This window comes from Meleagris gallopavo, chromosome 10, assembly GCF_905368555.1.
Source record: "Meleagris gallopavo chromosome 10, MGAL_WU_HG_1.1, whole genome shotgun sequence".
NCBI lineage: Eukaryota > Metazoa > Chordata > Aves > Galliformes > Phasianidae > Meleagris > Meleagris gallopavo.
Genome location: NC_139413.1, coordinates 5,061,751 through 5,087,702, shown reverse-complemented (window position 1 = coordinate 5,087,702; position 25,952 = coordinate 5,061,751). Strand labels below are relative to the sequence as shown.

General features: G+C 48.9%; 1 long non-coding RNA gene across 1 annotated transcript in view; it reads right to left on the bottom strand.

Annotated features, from left to right (window-relative positions):
• The window catches only part of LOC109369250 (uncharacterized), a 71,915-nt gene that overhangs the window by 20,371 nt on the left and 25,592 nt on the right, over positions 1–25,952 (bottom strand). Inside the window, exons 4-6 of the long non-coding RNA XR_014885320.1 lie at positions 10,345–10,621; positions 6,839–6,991; positions 734–930 (exon numbers count right to left, since the gene is read on the bottom strand). This is a non-coding gene — a long non-coding RNA (uncharacterized LOC109369250). The remainder of the gene's footprint in view (positions 1–733; positions 931–6,838; positions 6,992–10,344; positions 10,622–25,952) is intronic.

The following is a 25,952-nucleotide window of genomic DNA, read 5'->3' as shown; positions in this document are numbered from 1 at the left end:
GTCTCACCCTCCTAAGGATCTATTTATACACATGCTGTCGCATGGCAATTCTTGCCTTTGTTTCTTTTCCCTGTTTATGAGATGCTGAAAAAACAGGCCACAGATCTCCAAAAATCATTCCCTGCAGGGATTGGCCAACATGGGGATGTCTCTGCTGTAAGACAGGAGAGGGAATGTTGCCTCTGACCAATTCCTACACCAGCTCCTCTCCTGGCATTCAGTGATGGGGCAACCACTGGCTTTGTCTGATGACAGAGCAAAGTGACAACCCCAAGATAACAGTGACTTTGCTAGGGTGAGACAAATGGCAAGGCATTTTTCAGGGTCTGGGTGTTGGTACTCGGTTCAAGATGCTTACAAATTAAAAGTGCTCTGGGTGCCTAGAACTCCCTAAAGAAGAACATCAGGGTCTTTAAGAGGTGTCTGTAGAGTGGGAAGGTCAGACCCTGTGTCTTCTTGCTCTCCCTCCACCTTATTAGTGGTCACCTCAGCAAGAGTCAAAGATGAAAATACCCACATGGTACTTTAGGAGAGCTCCACACATGAAGACAGTTCTGCTGGGCTTCCCCTTACCCAGGCAGATCCTTATGCACCCAAGATGTGCCACCTTATGACAGCCTGCATCTCGTGACCAAGGGAAACAAGGGGCAGCCATATGACTTCCATTCAGCCACAGCAGCAGCATGGAAGGCACCACAATACACAGTACAGGCTGATGGGACAAAACACGTACCTTGAGGGGCTGATGCAGTTTCTTGTGCTGCTGGAAGACCCCAGGGCTTGCTCAGGTGGGGACAGCCACAGGTCATGAGATAGATCCCAGTGGGCATCCTCCACCTCTCTGGGAGCTGCTGGTATGTATCCATGGTTTGACAGTGTCAGGAAGCACTTCAGTCACATGCATTCAGCTGCTTCAGCCAAACAGGGCACCTAAATGCACAGAAACATTCAAAGAGATGGAGAGGATGAGCCCTGTCACCACCTGCAGAATCACTCTTTGCAGCCTGCCCACACATTAAAGAAGTGACCTCACAACCATCTGTGACTGCTCCCTGCCCTGGAAGTCAGGCTGAAAAATGCAGAGGTTTCCCCATCCTGTCCCTTTCCTTAGGCGACACATTTTCAGAACTTCTTCCAACTTTTTGCAAAGGAGGGGGAAAAGTTCAGCTCGGGCTGAGTACCAATGCCCCTAAGATGCACAGAGGGGAGCTCAGAGTTGCTCAATATTTTTGGATCCCAGACCAATGTTGGCACAGAGAACCCCATGAAACTTCCCAGGACGTGGCTCCCCAAGCCCAGCTGGGACCAGATCTTGGCGGGCACACCACAGCACTGCCTTCCTCCCACCACGACAATAGCCTTTCTTTGCAGTGCCAGTGGTTCCCTTTGTGTTTACAATAACAGAGGGATGCTTTATTGCATTTCGCCCGGCCCGCTGCCATGGCAACCGGCAGTTGCTGCGCGCTGTAAAAATAACCCTCCTTCTTTGATAGATTTCACTTGAGTGAAAATAACCCTTAAAAATAGGTTGAAATTTCCATACTAACTCTTCCAGGAGGTTCAAGGGAGACGAGGATGAATTGCAGGATTGGCTGATGGGCTGCACGGTGCCACCCCAGCATTTTCTGGCCTCAGCACCAACCTCTGATGGAGGAGCCCACAAGGATGCTTTTGGGGTTGCTCCCAGCCAGGCAGCCCCCTGGTATGGCATGGCCAAATGCACATGGCCAAAGGACCCATTCCCACTGATGTGGTACCGAGGTGCAGTTTCTGCGTAGCCATGTTACAAATGGACCAGTGGAAGTGGTGGATTTCCAGAGTATACTTGGTATTTACTGCAATGAGAAGAAGCAGTGCCTTATTGGCTACAGGGGCCCGGCAGACACAGAGCTCAGCTCTATCTTTTAATTCCCATGCAGCAAATCTAGAAGGCTTTGGCCTTCTCTAGGTCTCAGCGATCCCAGCTAGAAGCTGCTGTTCTCCATCTATACACATGCATTTTAACAGCTGGCCATCAACCAAGAGCTTCAGCATGGATTTTGGACGAATAAATCAGAGCACGTGAATTCTCCCCAAGATGAAGCTCCTCTCCTGCTTGGGAGAGCTGTAATGATCATCTCTCCAGAGCCCCATGCCCACTCTCTCTAGGGCAGCAATGCAGCAAGCCTTGTGGGAATGACACGTGCTCACGCTGGGAGAGCTTCAAGTCTCCCTCCTTTGAGTCAGGTTATCTCCACTGGTCCCATTTCCAGCCTGTGGAGAGCTAGCTGGAGAACCACTCATGCAGGCGTTGCTTCCATGTCTGCTCTTGACTCATCCTCAGCCAGGAACATCTTTTTTTTGGCTCATTCCTTCCCTTTTTGTCCTCCCAGCCACTCAACTGTTCTTTCTCCAAATAAAAGCCGATTCACATTTTAGAGGTGGCCCCTGATTCCTCCCATGAGTTTAGGTGAGTCGAACCATAAGAAGTGGAGTAATGAGATTATGATTAAAAGCACACCTTGATAGTGGGGCATCCATCAAGCTGTCATAGAAATCGTATCTCGGAGGCTGCTCTCATCAATCTGACCTTTCAATTATTACCCAGAGTTCATGACTCTAAGTGTATATAATTCCTACCTCAAATTTGAAATACACGCCTTTGTTTTTTTGGCTTGCCTTGTGCATGGTTGTGCGAGGTCTCCTTCACCAGAGCATCAGTGATGCTTCGCAATGCAAATTAACTTAAAAGAGGTCTTTCACCGAAAAGACTGGAAATGAGATCAAGCCACCACTGGGGCACTTAGCAGAATGCTGTTTGAAATCTTTATTAACGTCTTTTTGGCTTTTCCTCAGCTCTTTTTTTTTTTCCCCGAAGAAAATGACTGCTGAAGCAAATTCTTGTAGTGTTCACAGCCCACATTTTTCTATGGTTTGTGTTCCCAACAAGAGGGAAGGCTCTGCCAACCCTACCAGGCATCAGTCCTCAATTATATTTTCTACCCAAACACCACTGAAAAAAACTCCTCCCAGCCAACACTGGATCTCAGGAGCAAAGGAAAGCCTAACTCATTGGCATGGCTAAGAGGATTCCCTCACATTTCCTCAGGTCCAGAGCACCATTTGCCTCCAAACAGCTCCATGTGTCCCACTCCACCATCTGTCCAGTTTTGGGCCTTTCAATCTGAGATAAGGATTTCCTCAACGCCAGCCTGGCACTTTCCAGGTTCCCAGTGATTTTCCATAGTGCCCAGAATTATCAAGCCACAAAATCCTGCCTGAATCTTATTTGTGTCCCAGTACACGTGGAACACCAGTCTGTGTTCACAGGGTGTTCCCCACGCCTGGGAGTGGGACATCCTCTTGCTCCCTGCCTGCTCCACTAACAGCAGAACGAGAAGGAGCTGGCTCTTGCTAACACAGCGAGCTAGGAAGTTGTTCCTAGACTGTATAAAACAAATGAGGTCGTTTGCTTTATACCTTTCATCCAATGCAACTGTGTTTTTATATGAATAGGCTTTCCCACTATCTAGTGAATCTTCACAAACAAGAAAACACAGCAGATACACTGCAGGAGAAAAGCAATCCCTGGTTGGAATAGAAAAGACAGAAGAAGATTTGGGATCTTTAATAAATACAGTCCTAAAGATGTTTTGCTGTTATTGCAGGGTCTTGACAGCTTCTGCCTTCTTTTACGCTAAAATGAAATTCTTCTACAAAAATCTCTGCACTTCTCAGATGGCTGAAACTGTGGGAATTTCCATAACAAAAAGCCCCAAAAGCAACTCCAGCCACTCTTGGTGTGTCCCTTTATTCTGCAGCAAAGGTGCTCAGGTGAAGCCAGAAGAGATTTCGTGAGCCAAAGACACCCTCAAAAGAAAGAACAGCTTTCAGAAGTGACCCCAGTGTTGATGGGATTTATCTGCCAACACCTGATAATCCACACAGCCCTTCACAGGAAAGCTGAAGGTGGACTGAAGATCAGTTCCTGCTAAAGGACGAACCCCTCTCCATTGTGACCTTGCCCAGCCAACATTGCTGCAGACTCATTTCTAAGTCCTGTCATTATCGACAAACAAGGCACCCTCTCTAGGGAGAAAACACTTGGCAATTCTTCAGGCACAATTCTGCTTTAAAAGCTTTCCTTAATCAAAGAGTAAAGTTAAATAGTATTGCATCCCCTGAGCCCAGCTCGGTGCTGGCTGAGGTCATCTTCAAGACAAGAGAAGGATAAGAAATTATCGGTCATGAAGGCATTAGCTGTTTGGTTGGTTGGTTGGTTGGTTGGTTGGTTGGATGGCTGGTTGGTTTTTGATGCAACCTGTTTCATCAGCCCCATGCTCTCCTGTGCAGAGCTCTGAGCACTGTCCTATCAGTTCTGATTTAAATAGAGAAATAGCAGGGATTTCCCAAATATCACTGGTCCTGGGTGAGGGACCAGATACTTCCTTGAGCCTTGCAAGCCCCAGCTCCCTTCTGGGCTGGTTCTATCCTGCTCATGAGAATCCAGTGTGGGTTCCCCTGCATCCAAGAAACAGGTTATGTGGCCACACACCACCAGTGGCCTTTCTCTTCTGTCTTACAGCCACATAAAACAAGCAGGCTGGAGGCTACTAAGCCTTCCCTGCAGCTACAGGCTGCTCCCTTACAGCCTGGTTTCCCCATTCTCATGACAGAAGGGTCACCAAAGTCCTGATGCATCAGCTGGAGCACCTCTGCCACAAAGAGATGAAAGCTCCAAAAGCTCCCCTTCCACATTCCCGTTCTCCTGCCTTATCCCACACCAATCTGGGATAATCTTCGTTCCCAGCAATCAAATCTCCTCAAACACAAAACTTGTACGTGGCAGAAGGCAGCCACTTTTACGAAGGCCTCTTGGGGAAGAAAGGCTGCAAGATGTGCTGTTATTAAGAAGAAAGCTCTCCTTCCCAGCAACAAACTGGCTGGGGCTCTCACATCTCACCTCTGTGCAACCAGAACGATGCTTAATGCCACCCCCTAAGGTAGCAACCACAGCTGAGCCACGCTGCAGGCCCACGCAGGAAAGCACTAATCCTGTGCTAATTTATTTTATCAAATTAAAAAGAAGAGCATCCATGGAACACCAGAGACTTCCTGTTCTCAGGGTCCCAGCAGAAAGCTGCATGATCCCTTTGTAAAGAGGGTGGGGGATTGTTGTTTTCCTTCTTTTTTGCCAAGAATATAAAATTAATAAAACAGGATTAAGGGAGATATGGATTTAACTGATTCCTTAATCCCAGAGAATAATTAATGAGAGCAATGCACCACTTGGCTCGACTCTTCCCACATTTGAATAATAAATAGCATCCTCAAACAAAAAGAAGGAAAAGGGAACAAGAAGGTTGAGCTGCAAATTCTTAACGCAAAGACTCTTTACAAGATGTAAGAGTGCAACTCTTTCTTGTCTTGTGTTCAGAAAATACGGGATAGAAAAAAAAGCACAGACCAGTTCTGGACACATACAGACGTGGACACAAGACAAGATGTACAGGAATCTCTACATGTTAAAGAAATAAAATACTGCTAAAAGGCTAGATTAATTGTACACGTTAGGCCATTATACTAGCATCAGCCCACACAGAATTCAAGCCTTCTACTATCTGTTTCTGTTCATCTACAACATCTTTCCAGCCAGTGAAGGAAGGGTATCTGGGTTCCTCCAATTTGGTGACCTATTTTACAGTGGAAAAAACCACCTTTTGGAAGTCAAGGAGTTCTCTTAGACCGAATACCTATTTTCAGTTCAGTTGCATCCCTACCATACTCATCCTGGAGGTGGAACACACCTTCCTGGGGCTTTGGTACCCGCCAGCTCCTGGTCACTCTTCACCTGCAGACCAAGCAGAAGTCCTTGCTCTAAGGAGATTTGCATCTCAGTGTGCAGGAGGGTTACTGACTAAGAGGGAAAAACCCAGCTGCTCAGACATTGGTCTCATCAATGTTTCTTGAATCAAAGGGGAACCAAAGATGTTCTTTAAGGATCCAGAGTCATTTGTCTGTTTTCTAACTGGTTTGTAGATACCAATGGCAGACCTACAACAGGAGTTCATACATCAGCTTGGCCCATCCAAGACCAAGACAGCCCACATTTGGGCACCAAAACACCCCAGATCCTAGAGGTACCTTAGCAGCTGGGCAGGTGGGAGGTCAGAGGAGGACCGTGTGGATCGGCACAGCCCCATCCCTGCCTGCAGCCCTTCTTAAGGCAGGGCTCTGCTTTGAGCTCCTTCCTGATGAAATGATTAATGAATGCCACGCAGACCTCTTCCCTTCCTTCCTCTGCTTTCACCTGCCACACAGAGCAATACCAAACGAGGTGATCATGACAAACACAGCTCTAATTCTTTATTAATATTAATCAGAGGCAACCTTTCCATTGACACCAGCACCCGAGCGCATGTTGGCAGGGAGGGGATAACACTGAGGCAGTGACATTTCTTGGGTAGGCGATTTTATTTTATCTTGTGCCTTCCCTTCCCCCTTTTAATATGGGCTAGCGATGCCTTGTACAAACAGAGGAAGGAAGAAGCTGATTAAATAGCAGAGTTGGAGCGTAATGAAAGCAAAAGCCCACTGCAAACAAGTGCTGATTGTTTTAAACGGAAGGCACCGGGAGGTGGATTTCAGGTGATGCCGTGGTGGCTCCTCTTATAATCCCAGCTAAGGCAGCATTACGGCTTTTGAGCTCAGAGTGAATTTTACCTAGTCCCGACTGGCAGGGAAAGAGGCTTAGGCAGAACAGCCTAAGCCAGTCCCACCTTGGGCCAACCCCACAGCAGGGCTGGGAAATGCAAACCCACACAATTCCCCTCAGCCCAAAGGGGACCCCAGACCTCACCCATCGCATGCCTGGGGCAGCACTGGGTCACTGAGCTGCCTCTGCAGTCCGGTTGCGGCTCTGCCTTTCTCCATCCCGACACAGCAGCATTGCAGGGCGATTTGTACCGAGAGAAGCCTCCGGCTCTCAGCTGAATGCAACTTCTGTCTGTCTCTTAAAACAAATAGATTTTCATTGAAATCAACATATCTTTCTGAATTGAATAGGTTTTCATGGGGACAATAAATTTCTTCAAAACAATGCATTTTTATTACAACATATTTTTGTTCAAACCAATACTTTTTGACAACCAGATATTAATGACCAGGCCAAAGCCATAAATTTGCCTCAAACTATGTGTTTTCTCATGGAAGGAAATAATTTTTCTCATACAAATACATTTTTATTTGAATCAATCCTCTCCTTTTCCACCCCCCAAAATCAGATGTGTTTCTGGGAGGGAAGCAGGAGAGCCACGCACCCAGCAATGGCCCTTCATTTCGAGAGCAACCAAGTGCTCATGAGGGCTGTCTCACTCCCAGTCTCCCAAGCTCTCACGCTGCACTCGAAACTTAAATGTAAACTTTTTTTTTTTTTGGAGAAAGGATTTAGTATGGTGGAATTGCAAAAGCCTTTTCTCCTGCTGTTCCCACTGCTGACTCAACAATGTTAGTGAAACTCTGGCACAGGTTGAACAGAGAGGTGTGGGTGCCCCATCCCTGCAGACAGCCAAGGTCAGGCTGGTGGGCCTCTGAGCACCTGATGGAGCTGTGGGTGTCCCTGTTCAGTGCAGGAAGTGGGACCAGGTGGCCTCTAAGGGTCCCCTCCAAATCAAACAGCTCTATGATTCTATGATCGAATCACAAGCAAAACTCCCATTGCCCCCAGATTCCATTTCCTGAGCTGACCCTACAACCTGAATACAGCCCCCACTTCAGCATCCGCTTACACCTGCTCACCTCTGAGCTTCTATCAAGAAAAATCACTTTTGATAGCAAGGACGCCCACACTCATCCCCTTCAAACCTCTTTTCCAAGCCCAAGCCTTCATCAGAGCCCAGGGACCCCAGGCTCTCCAAGATCGCAGGCTGACAAGAGTTCGTTTCCCGTGGCCCCCGTTGGCCACTCTTTGTTGAGCTTTCCCAGTCCATGTAAACATGCTAATTGCTTGGGCTCAGCACAGGGCTGGATGCCGCGCTGTTTGTTTTCCATTGAATAGGATTAGGGATTCTGACACCAATGATTAATCGCTGCGCTGCAGACGGCTGACGAGCCCAGGGAAGGCGTCCTCTCCGAGCGAAGAGCATGCACAATCTCTGCCAAGCAGCTGCCGCCAACTTCTATCTAACCCTCTGCATCTTGCCCTTTATCTCCCTGCTTCTCCCAAAATGTCTCATGTTCACCCAGCAAGCCCCAGGCTCACCTGGGGTTGAGGGGAGAGGGGTCCAGGGCACACCCAGGGGTGATGAGCAGTAGCTCCCCTATATCCTACACTTCCTCTTCTGGGACATTTCTTGCCTTCAGCTTGGTACCTGGGAGCCTGACACCATGCTTCCAGCTCTCATTGCCCTGCCGACTCTAGGTTGCAAAAGGGGGCCCAAGGTTGGCAGACGAGATCAGCTCTCCTGTTTTCAGCTGCAAAAGCTCGATGTGCAGCCCCATGTGCACTAGCAGCCGCCCAACCCATGATGGACTACGTTCAGCACAGCACAAACATGACCAACTCATAGGAGCCCTCCATCCATCCCAGCACCCGCCTCAGGTTTCTCGTGGTCTGATTTGAAGCGGTGGGAACTGAAGCTCTCCATCAGCAATTTGGGGCCGTTCCATTCCCAAATCCCGATCCAGCAGCCCTTCTGCTTGCCGTGCCAAGCCTCCCAGAGGAAGCAGCCTTGCAGGAGGCAGAGCGTGCCCTCCAAAAGTTGCAGCCTCTGAGATTGACTCCTTTCCTGACCTTGCAGAAGGAGCGCTGGAGGCAAATCCACCCCTCTCTGCCGGTGCCGCGCGCAACATACTGTCACTCAGACAAGCGACGTTCTTAATGGGTTTGTGGGAAAGGCCTGGCCTGCCTTTCCATCTGTACCTTCTGCCGGCTCCCCTCTCCAGCACTGCCTCCCCATACGACATTCCCTTGAATTATTTAGACTGGTAAATCTTCCTGCATCTCACATCTTTAGTCCATCTGTTAGCCGGGGCTTTGCCTTTATAGGAACTGTCCTTTATGCATGCCGGCATCTGTCAACAGTACACTTGCCTCTTTTATTCATGATCTTCCGTGGGAGATGGTACAAGCTGCAGAAATGCCTCATTTCTGGTATGCATTTCATTTTAATGGAAGATTACATGACTGGGGCCCATTTTATTACTTCTTGCCCTGCACATTCATCCATCACGAGCCCCATTTGCTGAGCCTGCACTGGGACGGCAGCCATCAGCCTGCTCGCCTCAGATTCCTCCCATGCCGCTTTCTCCCCACTGTGGGATGGGGAGGAAACGAGGAGGGGAAGGTTGGCAAAGGGAAGGTTGCCAACAGGGCTCAGGGCTCCTCCAGCCACTGGCGAGTTGGCCATGGTGGCATCAGCCTCACCGCAATGCGCATCCTCTGCGCCCATCCTCATCCTCACTCTGCCCCCATCCCACCCACACCAGGGCATTTGGGGCACAGCTGCCCTGCACACCAGATGCAAATGGTGATGCTTTTTTGGAGAGATCCCATACCCGAAATAAACATGCATGTCCCTTGGATTTCCCCACCCAATTCCAGTCATCTGCAGTTCCCCGCGCAGCCCTTCCCTGCCCCGCACACACACACTGCACACACAGCACCGGGAGCAGCATAAATAAGATCAATGTGAACCAGCAGTGGTAATTAAACTGCCTGTGGTATTTGCAGTCTCTCTCTCTTGTAAGGAAGGTTGCATGCAATTAGTAAAAACATTTTGGACTGGGAACAGTGCCAGTCTGTGCTGTCCTTTCTTTCAACTCCCACAGAAACTTGAGGACCCCTGATTATCCTCCAGACTGCACAAATAAAACCAGAGTAAAGCCACCCCCCTTCTGCACTGCCTTTCCCTGATTTCAGGAGACTCAGTGCCAGAAGGCAGAGAGCAGGGCTGGAGGGGCAGAGGAGCAACAGCCTCTTCCAAGATGAGATCTTCTCCAGTCCACACTCCTAGGACATAGAACCATAGAATGGTTGGGCTGGAAGGGACCTCAAGGCCCGTCCAGTCCCACCCCTGCCATGGGCTGGCTGCCCCCACCAACTCTGGCTGCTCAGGGCCCATCCACGGCCTGGGGGGCCTCCAGGGCTGGGGCACCCACAGCTCTCTGGACTCCAGGTCAGTCCTTGGTGGGCTTCAAAGCACAGAAACGTGACCCATCATCATCCCTTTTGGCTGGGACACAATCTCTGGCTGGGGAAGGAAGCTGAGCAGGTCTTGGATGACAAGGATTCCCATGCAAAAGTCATTTTTGTACAAATTATGTTATTAACATACACTTAAAAAACAACAAAAAAGGAAAATTTACCATAAATAATGTGATAACTACCACAGCTGAAATGCAGGGGAGAGGAAGCGGCTACACCTGGAGAAGAGATGGTTGGTCCAAACAGACCGGGATGTGCTGAAAGAGGTCGAGCAGCTCCTGCAGACAGAGATGAGCCACAGCCAGGAGCAGTTCCCACACACGGAGCTTCGGAGTCGGAGCAGAACCCCATGAGTGGCAGCCAGGAGGAAGCAGCACCATGCACGTCCCATATGGCGAAGGATATCAGCAAGAGTCTAGCATGTATCTGGGCAAGGAGCTGCAGCAGAAAGAAGGGGAACAGAGAAAACATGCTCAGGTACATTTCACAAATGATTACCATAGTTTCAATATTCCAAATAACCTTAACTCTGTCCCCATTTCCCATCCAGTTTCCCTCTATAGAAGACACTCTCTATATTGTAACTAGTCCACCCTGATGGCATAACTCAGCATTTCCTTTCAGGAATCAATGAGAACAAATGAAAATTTAATACATTCTCCAGACAACTCAACTCCCTTCTCTCCCCCATGGTAAATAAATAATGTGCTAGTCAAGTGATGGATGGTGTGCTTGGAGATCGCTGTCCGAGTGCTATTAGGGGCTGGGGAGGTCGGCGGAGTGAAGACATGGCCGAGTGCAAGATGAAGTGGTGGCCGTGGGTTATTTGAGGCTGGGAGGGAAATGGGGGGCACATGGAGGCCTCCAGGGATGGAAGAAGGAGCACAGAGCAGACAGGGGTGTCTCGTTATGGATTGCTGCGCTGGAGCTATTGGGTTTCTCTGTTGCAGATATGGCTGGATCCAAAGCCCAGTGGCTTTGGGACAGTTGGATGCAGATGCACTGCAGGTCTAATGGGGCAAACAAGACAAATGTGTGACAAGGTGAGCCTGGAGTGAAGCATTTGGGAGGTGGGACCTGACGACAGCCAGACAGGAATGAGCCCCAAGTCTCTCACTTGCCCCCCAGCTGGGGGGATTTTTGCATGACCTGTGCTCTGAGCAAATACACTTGTTAAAGGATTAGATTTCACATCTCTCTCTACAAAAGAGAGGGGAGGTCCTCCGCTTTCCTCCAGCCCATAGAACAGGTCCTTGTGCCCTCAGTACACAGCTCCTAGGGTCGTGGCAGGGCTCCAAGCCAGAGCTGGAAGACAGCAGCATGAGCTGCTGTAGGGATAGCTCTCACTTAGCCTGCAACTCTCAAAGCACATGGTGAGCAGGACAGAAAGCACTGCAATGGGACGTCCACTCAGCCCATACCGCCCCATCTTCAACTAGGATGAGCAATGGCAATCACTAAGGAGTTAATTCATGCCTTCAAACCAAGGTTTGGGGATTCCATTAGGTGCATGATGGAGTTCTGCTGGTCCCGTTCCTCGCTCCCAGGCACTGAACTAATGCTGTATCCGGGTCATAAATGCACCGGGTCCTCCCAGTTGGTACACGTGGTCCCAACCACATCCCTTCCTTCCACTCCAGGCAGCTCTGGCTTGCTTACACTCCTGTTGAACTTCAGGATGAACAGACAACAGTGCCTTCTGCGCCTCGTCCCACAGCTCTGCTTATCTGCTGAGCGACTGTGTACCTCCTTATCTCTGGGGAGAGCCTCTGTGTAAATATTGCTGTAAATTCTTTGGCTTCCCTTCCAAGTAGCGCTGCTCTTTAATGCCTTCCTTGTAAGACCTGCTTGCCCTACCCCAAGCCATTAGCTCTAACAGGACGTTAATAAGGAGGGGGTTTGGTATCTCACAGGGAGGCTGACCTCTTTCACTAGAAGCATGGCACCCATTACAAAGCAATGATAAATCACAAGCCTTCCACTCCTTCCCCAGCAGGCACGTCTTTGCATGCATAAACACACACGGGAGAGGCGCGCGCGCTTCCTGCATTAACTCTGGCAACACCCAAATGCCCTGTGAAGCCAACGAGCCCATGGACTTGGGGCTGCAGGGCACATCCCCACTGACCATGGTCCCTTTGAGTGGTCCCTTCGTTTCCTCTGGGGTGAGGCAGCAGCTGAGTTGACATCACCTGCACCAGCTAAGCTTCACCACTGCAGATCCAATGGGATGGAGTGCAGAGCCTATCCAAAGGACAGAGATAAGACAGTAGGTGATAGCCTGAAGTTATGCCAGGGGAGGTTCAGGTTGGATATTATGAGTTGGAATGGGCTACTCAGAGAGGTGCTGGAGTCACCATCCCTGGAGGTGTTCCAGAAGTGTGGAGATGTGGCACTGAGGGACAGTGGGCATGGTGGAGTGGGCTGGGGTTGGACTTGGTGATCTGAGAGGTCTTTTCCAACCTCTATGATTCTGTGATTGAAAGCTTTCATAAGCACTGCTCCAGATGGCACATTTTCCACTGTATCATGAAGCTGTCATGTTTAGTGTTGAATGTGAACAATGCATGAGCTGAACTAGAGACGAAGGCGCCCCATGCCCAAACATAAACCCACTTACCACTGGATGTCACCAGCAATTGGCTGCAGCCACTCCTGTCCCTGAGCACTGCTCCTTCTGAGCCACTCCCAGGCTCTCTATAAGGTCTAAGCCTCCAAAAACTTTCCTGACAGCCCTTAAACACATACCGTTTTCTCCCTGTGAAAATCAGCCCTTAAAAACTTTCCTCTATTCCACTACTTCTTTTTGACATTAAATCAAAAGTGTACGAGGAGACCTTGCTGGCTTGAGCCCTCAGATTCAGGCTTCAGGAGCTGACAGCCAGTGCTATTCTGCTATTCTTCAAAGCAGGCAAAAAAGTAAAGAAGGAAGGAAAGAAAGAAGAAAAGAAAAGAGCACCGAAAGCAAAAAATTTGGCTGAAAATTGACACATTCTGAGAAAAATTCTGCTCTGGCAGAAAGGAAAAAACCCAACACCTATTTGATGAGAGAATCGCTTCTGACAGCAAACTATTGACCAGGTCTAACAAGCGGGCTCAGACCAGTCGCGAGAAGAAGCACGGGCTTCTCCTCCATCCCGCAGCCCTTGGAAGAGCAAGCATCTCATGCCATACCACAACCACCACAACCAATTTGCTTCCAGCCCCATGCAGTGGAGTTGGAGGGCCTCCAAGCACTGCACACAGCCTCACCCAGGGGTCGTGCTCCTGAGCAGTGGGATCGAGCGGGAGGACGGCGCAGCTTCCCGGCATGCCCTCCTTCTCTGTGCTCATAAACAGCCGCCTCCGCTCGCAGCCGTCTCTGCTCATCCCTTAATTACGTTAAGGGAAGGTTTCTGCTGAGGCCAGCACAAAGCTGGATGCACGGCGGCGCAGGGAGAGCTGGGATCCTCCAGGTCCTGCTTGCCCCATCCCAACGCTTGCCTCAGTTTCTCTCTGCTGGGGAGCAGCCGCATGCTTGTTGGAGTTAAGTACTACATGTTACAGCTGATCGATCAGAGCAGGTTTTTGGTGGCTAAAGGCTTGGATGCAAGTTTTTGGGATGGATGGGGGAATCACTTTGACTTCTTAAGGGCTGGAGGACCCCTCCTATGGAGAAAGGCTGAGGGAGCTGAGCTTGTTTAGCTCGGGGTGACCTCACTGCAGCGTTACGGTACTTGAGGGGAGGTTACAAGCATGAGGGGGACCGACTTTTTAGGCAGTCTGATAGTGATACGACAAGGGGGAATGGCCTTAAACCAGAAGAGGGGAGATTTAAGTGAGATGTTAGGAGGAAATTGTTCACTCAGAGCGGTGAGGTGCCGGCACTGCTGCCCAGAGCTGTGGGTGCCCCATTCCTGGAGGTGCCCCAGGCCATGGGTGGGCAGTCTGAGCTGGGGGGCAGCCAGCCCATGGCAGGGGTGGGGCTTGGGAGGCTTTGAAGTCCCTTCCAACCCAACCACACTGTGATTCTATGCTTCTTCACTGTTGCCATGAGCTTGAGCACTGCAATTGCTCTGTGCTGAGCTCTGACCGCTGCATTTACAACTCTGTCGCTCTCTGTGCACTCCTCCTGGCTGCCAACTCGAGGGCCTGGCTCCCTGGGGCTGTCATTAGCCGGCGGTGATCAGAGAATTGGTACAACCCTTCCACAGCAGCCTCTTGACTTCACTCACACCCTGTGGGATGCACTTGGGAGCACAGCGAGGTGCCTGCTGAAAGATGGGTTTTTTCCTCCTTACTGTAAAGCCCTCACTGTCATCAGAGCAAGGAGCTGCTCACACTCGTGACACAACAGCAGGAAATCAGGGCAGCCTTGCAGCTGCTAAGCGACCTCGGGCAAGTGGCTCCATTTCTCTGCCTTAGTTTTCTGGGGGACTTTTAACAAGTAATAATAATAATAAACGAAACAACACAAAGAGAAGGACTGCATTTTTAATATGGGTTCCACATCCTTGAGGGCAAAATCTGGTTGTGACACTTGTAGAAATGCATATCATCAGCCCTTGGTGGCAAGGATAGCTCTCTCATGTCCCTCCAAGCTGCAGGATGGGGACACAAAGGATGTGAATGCTGGGTTGGGCAAGACTCCCAGGCCCCACAGTGAGGATGCAGGGCACTGAGTCTCTGCAAATGGAGGAGGAAGGCTGGGTTCAACCCATGCACAGATGGAACAACTTCAGCTAGGCACTAAACAGTACAAATAACTCCACAGCTCTCGCAGGTGCAAATGCACTTCTCCATGATAGCACCCTTCTAAAAGGATAGCTCATTTGGCAGATTATTCCCAGCCATGATGACGGGAATGATAAGGATATTGGCTCTTCTAAACTTCATTGGTAAATTGATGGGAGGTGGATTCCACTCAAGCCCATAAAATTAAGGCCTATGGATCAATCTTTCTTCATCTGTTTTCCTGTGATTGCCTGGCAAGCAAAAATATGCACAAGTGATGATGAGGTGTATCCAATCTTCTGCTAGCAGGAGACAGGTTTCCGTTCAATGCCAAGGCTTTGAGATGCCCATAAAGGCAAGCCTCCAGCCTAGTGTAAAAAAGATCTTCTTGCACCTCGTTACACAGGAGTAAATCACTCCATGTTCAATCATAAATTCTGCTGAACTGGACGAGGCTGACCAGGAAGTCCCAGCAGAGAAAACCCCATTGTGGTCCACCTGCAAGGTCCTGGTGGGATGACCCAGCTCCTGGATGGGACCACCAGCCTCAAATCAGCATTTCTGGGTCTAATCCTCTCACTTGGCACGAGTTGCTCAGCCCCTAAAAAGTTAGGCTTGCTCTGTGTCAGAGCTCAGATTTCCAGAGCCAGGTTTGAGCGCTTTGGTCCCTGGAGCCTCGCCTAAGCTGTCACTGAAGTGAGGGGGAAGGAGAAATGTACTGTCAGGAAACGTAATCTCTGAAAAGTGCAGAAATCCAACTGTGGGAGGATTTACAGGAGTTCAAAACTAAGGGACGCCAGGAAAGACAGCTAAATAAACACATAGATCATGCGTCTTGAAAGCTGATGTCAAGACCATAAAAAATCAACTCGATTATAGGAGCAGACAGGTGGCGATTGGTGCAACCCCTACGCATCGTGTCCTGGAGCCTTCGGCTGGCCCTGTCCACTGCAAAGAGCACCCAGCAGATGTTTTCCTGATTATAAATGCTGTATAATTTATAATCCGGAGCCTTGCACTTAAAACAATCCCAGAGCTGTGTCGAGGGCAAATCCTTCCCATCCATTAACGCAACAAGTTCCTATCACTCACCAGTGACACGGAAAGCAGATAAGACATCCCATGAGGCGTTAGGGGCTGGGTGCTGTCAGCAACAAGTACAGCACCTTGGAAGACTGGTTTGATGCCATCAGATACCTGCTTTTGAATCCTGCTCCGGTGTCACCAGGAACATCCACCACGCAATGGCAGCATAGGGGTGTTGTTCACAGGAAGAAAAACTCCTTGGAGTCATTCAGGGCCAAGGCTCTGAGCACCTGATGGAGCTGTGGGTGTTCCTGTTCAGTGCAGGGGAGTTGGACCAGATGGTCTTTAATGGTCCCTTCCAACTCAAATGATCCTACGATTCTACAAAATTCCTCCCAGTACTGTTCCAGACTCTGTTCAGGGCAACTGTTGGCTCCCTTCACCCTGTTCTTGCTCTTTAGAAATTCACCAAGTCTTGCCAAGGCTCCTGTGGGAAGTTACCAAGTGTTATGGCTCATGTCACACAGTTTGGAGAGCAGCACCAAGAAATGGAAAACCCAGTGCTTCCTCCTCCTTTAAAAATATCATATAGAGGGACCCACAAGGGAAAATGCTGAGCTATAGACGCACTCTGAAAATCTCTCATCTTGGCAGAGTGCTGCTCTGCACTTTGCTATCAAGGGGAATTCAGCACCTTGAATGCCTGGTCATGAAGACAATCGACCGACTTGCTTCTGGCCAGCTGAAACTGCATCTGTGCTAGTGGTCCCAAAGGCTGCTGTTCTTCAGCAGCTCTCAGTGTCCCCCCTCTCCCAAGGCCAATGCCACGTGCCTTGAGCTACCAGTGCTTTGTCCTCCACTGTCACTTTGCAGCCACCCTGCATGAACCAAAGGGCTGCACTGCTACCCAGGAGCCCAAAGTCCTGTTGGAGAGGGAGCGTTGCAGGATGGCTGTTTTTGGGTTACACCACTTGGCTCTCTAGCTACAAAGCATTACTGATAAGTCTGTCCTAGGCTATAAGGACTCCTCAGCTAGGCTCTTTGCTAGCTCACTGCTCCCAGCCCATGCATCCTGCCATACCATATTCCCAGGGGTAAGAAGCAAGGTGGCTGCGCGCAGCACATCCCAGCTCTGACCTTCCCAAAGGAATTCCCGACGAGGCTGTGACAGATGCTGAAATTACACTATGGGACAGGAAACCCTGGCTGCGCTCTTGAGGGCTCAGCTGAAGTCCCCCATCCAGCTGCCCCGTGCTCCCCCCAGCCTGGGCAGCCTGGCGTGCAGTAGCCTAAGCCAGCAGTCTCTGACCCCCCTCTAGTGGCTATAAAACATAGCAAAGTTCACGAACCCTCTCCCAGAGCTGTCTTCTCCCAGACCCAGAATCTGAACACTGGAACAACGGGTCTCGGGTCAGCTGTCCCCACACGAGGCACACCAGGGCCCTGGGAGAGGCAGAGCTGGGGACAAGAGCAATGCTCAGCATAGCACTGGCTCCTGGCCCCAACTCAATCTTCAACCCCACTGCAAGGAGGATGCTGAACAATGGGGAGAAGGTGATGGTAGGGGCCAGTTCCCAGTCCAGCTCCTCCACTTCCTAAAAACACAGAAATAAAATATAAAAGAATAGATTCTCCTCTAAAACCCCACAGAGCAGCACAAGCAGCAATCTCCCTACGCAGGGTAGGACTGACACAAGCATCTCTGCAAGGCCAGACTCCCAAATCCCAAAGGCATTTCTGCTACTGCACACATGTCCATCCTCCCATCAGCCACGTATCCCTCCAGCATTCCTGAAGTTCATATTCAGATGGCACCGTGAACCACCAGATGCCAAATGATTGTTAGATTAAGCATTGTAAAAAATACTGATGCCTTTTCACTCCGTTCCCAAGAAAAGTGGCTTATGCAATTACATTGTGGGCTTGTGTGTTCCAATCACTCTGGAACTTGTCAGCTAATTTTATCCCCATTCAGCTGAAACAGAGAACTTTTAGTTTTAGTGGGCTGTCAGCTAGAGGACAGACACTTTCTCAGTGTCCTCTCTTGAGCAAAGGCTGCAGCGTGAGCTCAGCCTCATAGCAGACACCTGAGAATCGCCACAGTTTAACAAGCGGGTTGGAGGAAAGGCAGCTTTTGAGAGCTCCCAATCTCAAGACCAACCTGTGGGAAGCCTGACTTTCCCACCTGAGCACTCACCTTACTTCTAAACACTAAAACCCACCGCATTTCACTGGTCTCTGGGAAGTATAATTCTTCTAATCCCAAGCTCCCCAAAAACATCTCCGTTCCCTTTGGTTAATAATTACGAACACCATTAAAAGGGAAAGCTGAGAATGCTTTTCACTAGCAGTGAAACTTGCTGGAATGTTTCCCCCTTTTTTGTTTTAATCTTCCATTAGAAGATGAAGCGAGCGTTTGTAGACCAAAGTGAAAAAAAAAATCTGCTGAAATAAGAGACAGCCCTATTCCATATGGATGGAAAAAAAGCCTTGTTCCAGCTACAGACAGTTGGCACCTGCCAAACATCTGACCTTGAGAGATCAGGGCAGGTTTAGTATGCGCAGAAGGGACGGGGCTTTAATTTAAGAGCTTCAGCTATATATAGGAACAGATCCATTCTCATTCTTTAAGCAAAAAGCAGAAGAAAAGCTGGGGCGAGGACAGCCTGTTTGGTAGGCAGCCCACCCTGGCACTGCTGCAATGCTGACGGTGCAGAGCCCGACACAGGGAGCTGGGGTAACCACTGTGGGGTGTGCAGTGTGGTTAGTGGTCAGCTCACATGCTGTAGCTTCACCCCCGCTGCCAGGGTGGAATCAATCTTGCCTGAGCAGTCCAAGTTTGGATCTGCTTTTGCTGGCCTCTAATGAAAAACGCATCGTGGCAAGCATTGGAAAATCCCCGACACTCAGCACCAGAGAGTACATTTAAATAATTCTGTGAACATAGATCAATAAAACTAATGTACTTACAGCTGCTCTGTGAAGTATTCAAACTAGAATAAAAGTCATCTTGTATTACGAAGCCTTGTATTAATACTTAGCACCTTTTGTTTTACATATTCAATTAATCTTAGTCAGCAGATAGCAACTCATACACGATATTAAAAGCACAAGGCATGAGAATGTGTTTTAGAGAGTCCAGGTATCTTCATGAAGCAGAGTGAGGTTAGAGGAGGATGTCACTACAAGAGCCCACTGCCCACAGGAGAAGACACCGGGTGGGCTGTGGACATGAGAGGATGGCTAGGGCCACTCGGGGACCTCCAGCTTCCTGTCCTTGGTCAAGTCTGAGGGTTTCTGCAGAGGGAATCTCGTGCATCATGATGTGGAACCACAGGAAGAGCTTCTTAAGGTAGGTGGAGCTAGAAAGAAGACCCAGAGCTGACACCTCTGGCCATCAGAAGACCCAACCGTTTGTCAGTGACTTGACAGGATGAGAGGGAACGGCCCTGAGTTGTACCAGAGGAGGTTCAGGTTGGACATTAGGAAACGTTTGTTCTCTGAAAGAGTGGTGGTGCATTGGCACAGCTGCCCAGGGAGGTGGCGGGGTCACTGTCCCTGGAAGTGTTCAAGAACCACGGCAATGTGGCATTCAAGGATGTGTTTTAGCAGGCAATATTGGGGTTCTGTGAACCTTTGGACTAGATGAACTTAGAGATCTTTTCCAACCCTAATGAGTCTATGATTCTATGCTTTCAGTACCAGCAAGACGTGTGGAGATGTGAGATAATCCGTAAGGTTGGACTGAGAGCCTTTCCAAGTCTTTGTCGGGCTGGGTTGCCAAAATCTCTCTATTGCCAGCGCCTCTCTCACTTAGCTGCAGGGAAAAGCTATTCATTGAACAGTTATTTTGGAGAGCTCCCCAGGGAATTTGGAACAGAAATCTGTTGGATCTAATAAAACATTAGTTTAAAGGATTCGACCATGAAACCAATTAGTCTAAAAGCTGTCAGCCCAGTGCTGCCAACCCCTGCCGGCTTTCAAAGCCAGCTACTACCCTGGGCCACCTTCAGCCACGACACACAGACCTGAGACCACTTTGCTCCACGTGCCTGTTGGTGCTGAAGTGCCCAGTGCCAAAGCAGGCCAGCCCAAAGCTGGGCTATTGAATGCCTTCAGAAAAGTAAGTCAAGGTGACCGAGGGAAGGGGCTGAGACAGAAGGTGCAGCCAGTTCCCCAGCATGTGCTGTGGAGCTACGGAGGGCTGGAAGCCTTGGCGTCAACCACACTGCAGATCTCCTCCTCGGCATGGAGTCCCCATACACTCCAGCAAAACAACGGGCCCTGACGTTTTTGATCATCTCTGAATGCACTGCCCATCTCTTTAGAGGAGGGTGAATAGGTAGAGCAGCCAGATACGTCACTGCCATCTCCCTCCACCACCATCACAAAGCAATTACTTAAACGGTGTTTGGGTGTCTCACTGTAGCGCAGGCTTTAACCTTCATTGACATCGTGGCTGCTGTGACATCCATTAAGCTGACAGTGGCCCTCAATGCAGACCGCTGCTATGATGAATCTGGCATCAGAGGACTGCCCTGCTCTTAGTCGCTGGGCAAACCCAACCACAGCTCATGGCGTTCCATTTTGGGCTTACTCAGCACTTTACAAACCAGCCCTGAGTTCTGGACCAGGACGACAGCACACCATGCGTGGGGAGCAAAATGTGTCCCGCACCTACAGAGAAGCCCTATCTAACTATCCCAAAAGACAAATGAACACTTTAAAAAAAAATACAGCACAGAATGTGATCTAGAGAACAGAGAGTCATTGATAGAGATCTATGTTAGCCTATTAATAACACAGTGCTAGGCTTGCATCTGGACTCATTCCACTTGTATATTAATCATGTGCGGTTTATATAATAAGCCCAGTGTGCTGTCACAAGGTAGGGCACCCCTGTTCCCACACGGCAGGTTTAACGACTCTGCAAGGCTAACAAAGCTCCGCTTTCTGAAAGCAGCCTGGAGCTGGTCCCTACCAAAGTGAGGTTCTCAGGAGGTAATAAAACACCAAGGAGATGCTATCTAGTGGATTTGGAGCATTTCATTCCCTTGAAAGTCAAGCCGACAGCTGATTTAAAGTTTCCAGCTAGGTCATACAAAAGTCAACAGCGGCTGCATCCAGCCAGGTTCAGAGTTTGAATATTTATGGTGTCAATCTGAAATCCAGATAACCACAAATAATCTAAACCCATTAACTCCCCCCTTTCCAGAGGAGAAAGCTCTCTGGCTGCTAATGCCCATATTGCCAGGGTTACCGTGGGATCGTGTGCTGAAAGTTGGGTTTTCTTTTTCCTTTTTTTTTTTTTTTTTAAATAAAGGTTATTATGCATTGATGGCGATGTGTCAGGCAGTTCCCGCCATCAATGCCTGCCTTCCAGGAAAGCTGGCACGGGCACCACGTGATTGGAGCTAGTTGGAAGCACTGAGACACTCTAGCGCTGCTCAGGTCGAATCCAGTCCACTGGGGAATAGCCTGATAAATTGCAGTCATCTCTGCACCGCAGTGCAGAAGTGCAAGGTAATAATAATGGTGTGCTGGCCAGAGCTGCCTGCAGCACAGCCGCAGGAGGAGGCATGCATGCTGCACAGCACCGTAGAAGTGCCCTCACCCAGGAGAAGGAGCAGCCCCACGCCTTCCTAAGGATGGGGTGGGGTGACAGAAGATGCTAAAGAGAGGAAAAAACAGCAAAGAGATCCTTCCCTACCCACCAGTTGGAGTAAGCTGAGATATTACCTAAGTGGGAAGCGTTGGCCCCGTGGTTGGCCCCTCACTACAAGAAATCATTGAGTGTGTCCAAAGAAGGACAACAAAGCTGTGCAGGGTCTGTTGCACAAGTCTGATGGGAGCAGCTGAGGGAACTCTATGACTACCTGAAAGGCGATGAGGTGAGGTGGGGATCAGCCTCTGCCCCCAGGTAACATCACAGGACAAGAGGTGATGGCCTCAAGTTGTACCAGGGGAGGTGCAAGTTGGGTATTAGGAAAAATTTATGCTGTGACAGTGAGGTTGGGCACTGGCACAGGCTGCCCAGGGAGGTGGCGGGGTCACTGTCCCTGGAGATGTTCAGGAAACATAGAGATGTGGCACCGAGGGACGCGGTCAGTGGTCATGGTAGGGCTGGGCTGACTGGACTAGGTGGCTTTAGAGGTCTTTTTCAACCTTAATGATTCTGTGATCTGTGAAAACGCCCTAGCAGGTTGGAACAAGGGTTTCACAAGCACAGAGCTGCAGGAATACCCCAGACAGGAGCCATCCCAGGAAGTCCTGGCCCACCATCTCCAGCCTCTCTGCAAATGCCCCTGAAAAAAATCAGTCTCAGAGCTCTTAGTGGCACTTGTGTATCTCCATGGGCAACCTGGATGGCCACTTTGTCTTTATGGTTTGCCCTGGCCTGCAAGAGAGAAGAGATGCTACAGGTTGGCTGCAGTGCTCACGAGCCCTCTGTGGGGTAGGTGGACACACGCAGCCCATGAACTGCAAGCCAGCATCTGGAACATCATGCAGGGCATGCACAAGCAGCAGCATCCCAGCTTTTGACACGGGACATGTAGTGACAGGAACAGCCCCACACAGATGTGTGTTGGAATAGCTCTACAACACATCTGCTGGTGCTTGCCAGAACCAGGAGCAGCTCAAGGCGTTTGCCAAGCCCTGGGACTCGCTAAGGCAAGGCTGCGGGTACTGCAAGCCAAAGGAAGCAGCAGGGTGCTGGCAAGAAGGGCACAGCAACTTGAGATGAGAGCAGAACCAGAGTGAACTGAAGGGGGAATCATAGCAAATACCTTCCTATACCCAGAAACAGCCCCCTAAAGCCCACCTTGAGTTTTCCTCTGCTGCTGGAGAAGAGTTAGTGCCCCTCGGTGAGTTTTAGGAGGATTAGTACAAGCATTAGAGTTAAAAATAGATTTCTAACTGTCTTCGTGGACATCCAGGAACATGCCTAAATATAACATTAATTTCCATATGTCATCGGAATGGCTGTCTAATAATGTCAGGGACTGAAACAACATGAGATGCAGTTTTCTCACCAACTCACGTGGACAACAATCAGCCCCACATTGCCAAAGCAAAGCAGCTCCCGGTGAAGTCAGCAAAGCTGCCGAGGACAGGAAACACTTTGCTTTTCAACCTACATTCAGGTGCAAAGCTGTGGTGAGGAAGCTTTTAGTGCCCCAGCTCCCACGCAGGTTTGGGAACAGGATTTTCGCTGCTGTGATGTTGGATGTTCATTAGATCTGCTACTTTCTGATAGGAGGATGGGGCGAGGTGGGGGTCGGCCTCTTCTCCCAGGTAACAAAAATAGGCCACAACTTGTACCAGGGGAGGTTCAGGTTGGAAATTAGGAAGCATTTGTTCTTCAAAAGAGTGGTTGGGCACTGGCACAGGCTGCCCAGAGAGGTGGTGGGGTCACCATCCCTGGAGGGTCAAGGACCATGGAGATGTGGCACTGAGGGATGTGGTCAGTGGTGGGGATGGGTTGGGGTTGGACTTGGGGATCTTAGAGATCCTCTCCAACCTTATGTATGATCTTCTTAGAGATCTTCTCCAACCTTATAATGACTCCATGATTCTATTCTACGAACGCAACCATTCTTAGGGGCTGTTTTAGGTACCCAAAACACAACCAGGAACATGGAGTGGGTAAGACAGTCAAAGAGGAAGGAAGACAGAGATTGTTCAGCAGCAAATCCTTCTACCTACTGCACGATTGTGAAATTATGTTGAAAATTGATTCATCTGAGAGGAAAGGAAAGTTTGTTCCCTCTGTTGCAACAGCAATTTGCAATGTTGATGTGTGTCTCTATTTTGACAGATCTGCGGGGCAAAGTTAAGCTTGAGTGGGTGGCGGAAGTCAGTCGGGGTGATAATGAACAAACAATAATTACAAGGCAAAAAGGGGAATTGGCTGGATACCTCAATTATGCATTTCCAGATTTTCTAAACATTAAAGGATTTTTACTAAACAGGTATTTTATCTTCAGAAAGGAAAACATTATTGTGTGCTTGAAGTGCCATCAGAGGAGTATATGGAAATACCAACACGAGGAGGGTAATCACGTCCCATTTCTTTTAGGCTTGGCAACATTTAGAAGAGAGGAATTTCCCCCATGCTCACAAAAAAAGTTCCACTTCAACATAAATTTAAAAAAAGAAAATAGGTTTCACCTTCTAATTCTTAATTTCTATTTAAAGCCAATCCTTCGGGTTCGAAACAAAATGCTCCTTCTAGAGCTACACTAAAACATTTCAACTTGCCAGAAATTTCTTCCCCAAAAGAGACCGTTCCAGGCCAAGCCAAAACATTTCTCGGACCTGCCAGCAAATTTAGCAACACAATTCTTTGTGCCACTGTAATTAGTATGAATGGGCTTCCTTAGCACCATTGTTTCAGGAGCAGCTGTGCTCCTTTGATGAATACCCATATTTTTGTATGTCACATGCATTTTCTATGGCCTGTTTATAAATTTCAAATCATACAGTCAAGGAGCAGAACAGAAATAATATCTGTGGACTTGGGTGATTAATCACAAATCACAAACAAAGAGAAAAGACAGGGATCTTGTTGTGGGATGCCGGACAAGGGCTCAGAAGGCCCAGCTTCAGCTCTTAGCTTGGCCAAAACTGAACTGGGCAAGTGAGAAATCCTTCTTTCATTGGCAGGCAAAAGTACCCAGAGGTGAACTCACTTGCCAGTTTCTTTGTTCAAATTCTGAGGCTTTTCATCAAAGGACTCTCTGACCTACCCATGTGGAAGCAGGTAACAGCGTTCCAGTACCACCCATGCATACTATGTCTATAACCAGAGAGAAATGCAAATGCAGTAACATCAAAGTGCTTTTCAAATCACTCCTGACTCCTTCACATCGAACGCTCTTCACTCTGAAATGTTTTAATTCTGCAAAATCAAAACGTCTATTTGAAATACTTCTTCGAGCCTAGCGGTTCAGCTCTCCTCATCTTGAAATTCTTTCTGCTTCAAATTCAATTAAAATGATATTTCAAAGGAGGCATTCCAGTGACAGCACTTATTACTAAATATTAGCAAAAATACCAGCACTGTTCTCCTATCAAAAATCTATTAATTACCTAAAATGAAACGCTGTGTTTCCTTTTGGCTTTCAATTCTCTAACATCAATTTTACTCCTGGACCACGTAAGACACAGACTTACTCAGACAAACTCAACAGCAGAGTGATATAAATACATAAGCAAGGCTAAGCCTGAAGTCAAGAGGGTTGCCTTGGGAGGCAGGAAGGAGTCTCAGTGTTGGGAAGAAGAAGGGTTGCACCATTCAGGTTGGATATTAGGAAAACTTCTCTGAAAGAGCAGTGAGGCACCGGCACAGGCTGCCCAGGGAGGTGGTGGGACCACCATCCTTGGATGTGTTCTAGAACCATGGAGAGATGGGCAGTGGTGGGGATGGGTTGGACCTGGCGATCTTAGTGTCTTTTCCAACCTTAACCATTCTATGATCAGCAAACGTCTTTTCCCAGAAGCTGAGGAACTCACTCAAGTTAGGAAAGACCAACACATTTTAAAAGTGACCAAAACCTTTAAATCCTTGAGAGAAAATGAGAAATCTGCTACATTTCCACACCTCTCTTCAGTGGGCAAAAGCACTTAGAATTAACAGAGTATTTCATTTTCTGCAAGAACAGAGGTCCCATGTAAGCTTTCCTTCTGCTAGGAAAATAGAGGCATGCGCTCATTTGCAAAGAAGAATCAGAAGGAAGGTGCCTGCACAGGACTCCTTTCAAGAATCATCCCTCAGAAGCACTAATCCTGTTAACAAAATTCTTAAACAAAAAGCATGGCTCCATACAGACAAATGCAGCCTTGCAGCAGCATCCAGCCTTACCCCTCACTACGTGCTTGGCTATCAGGAGTCCAAGCCCAGCAAGCTGCAGGATGAAGAGCCCTGCAGATGTAGATGGGACCAATAAAACTAAGAGCAACCACACAGAGTGCATGGCCATGCAGCCAACATTTCATTTCCCAGCAGGATGTTTTTTTCAGAGGTCCC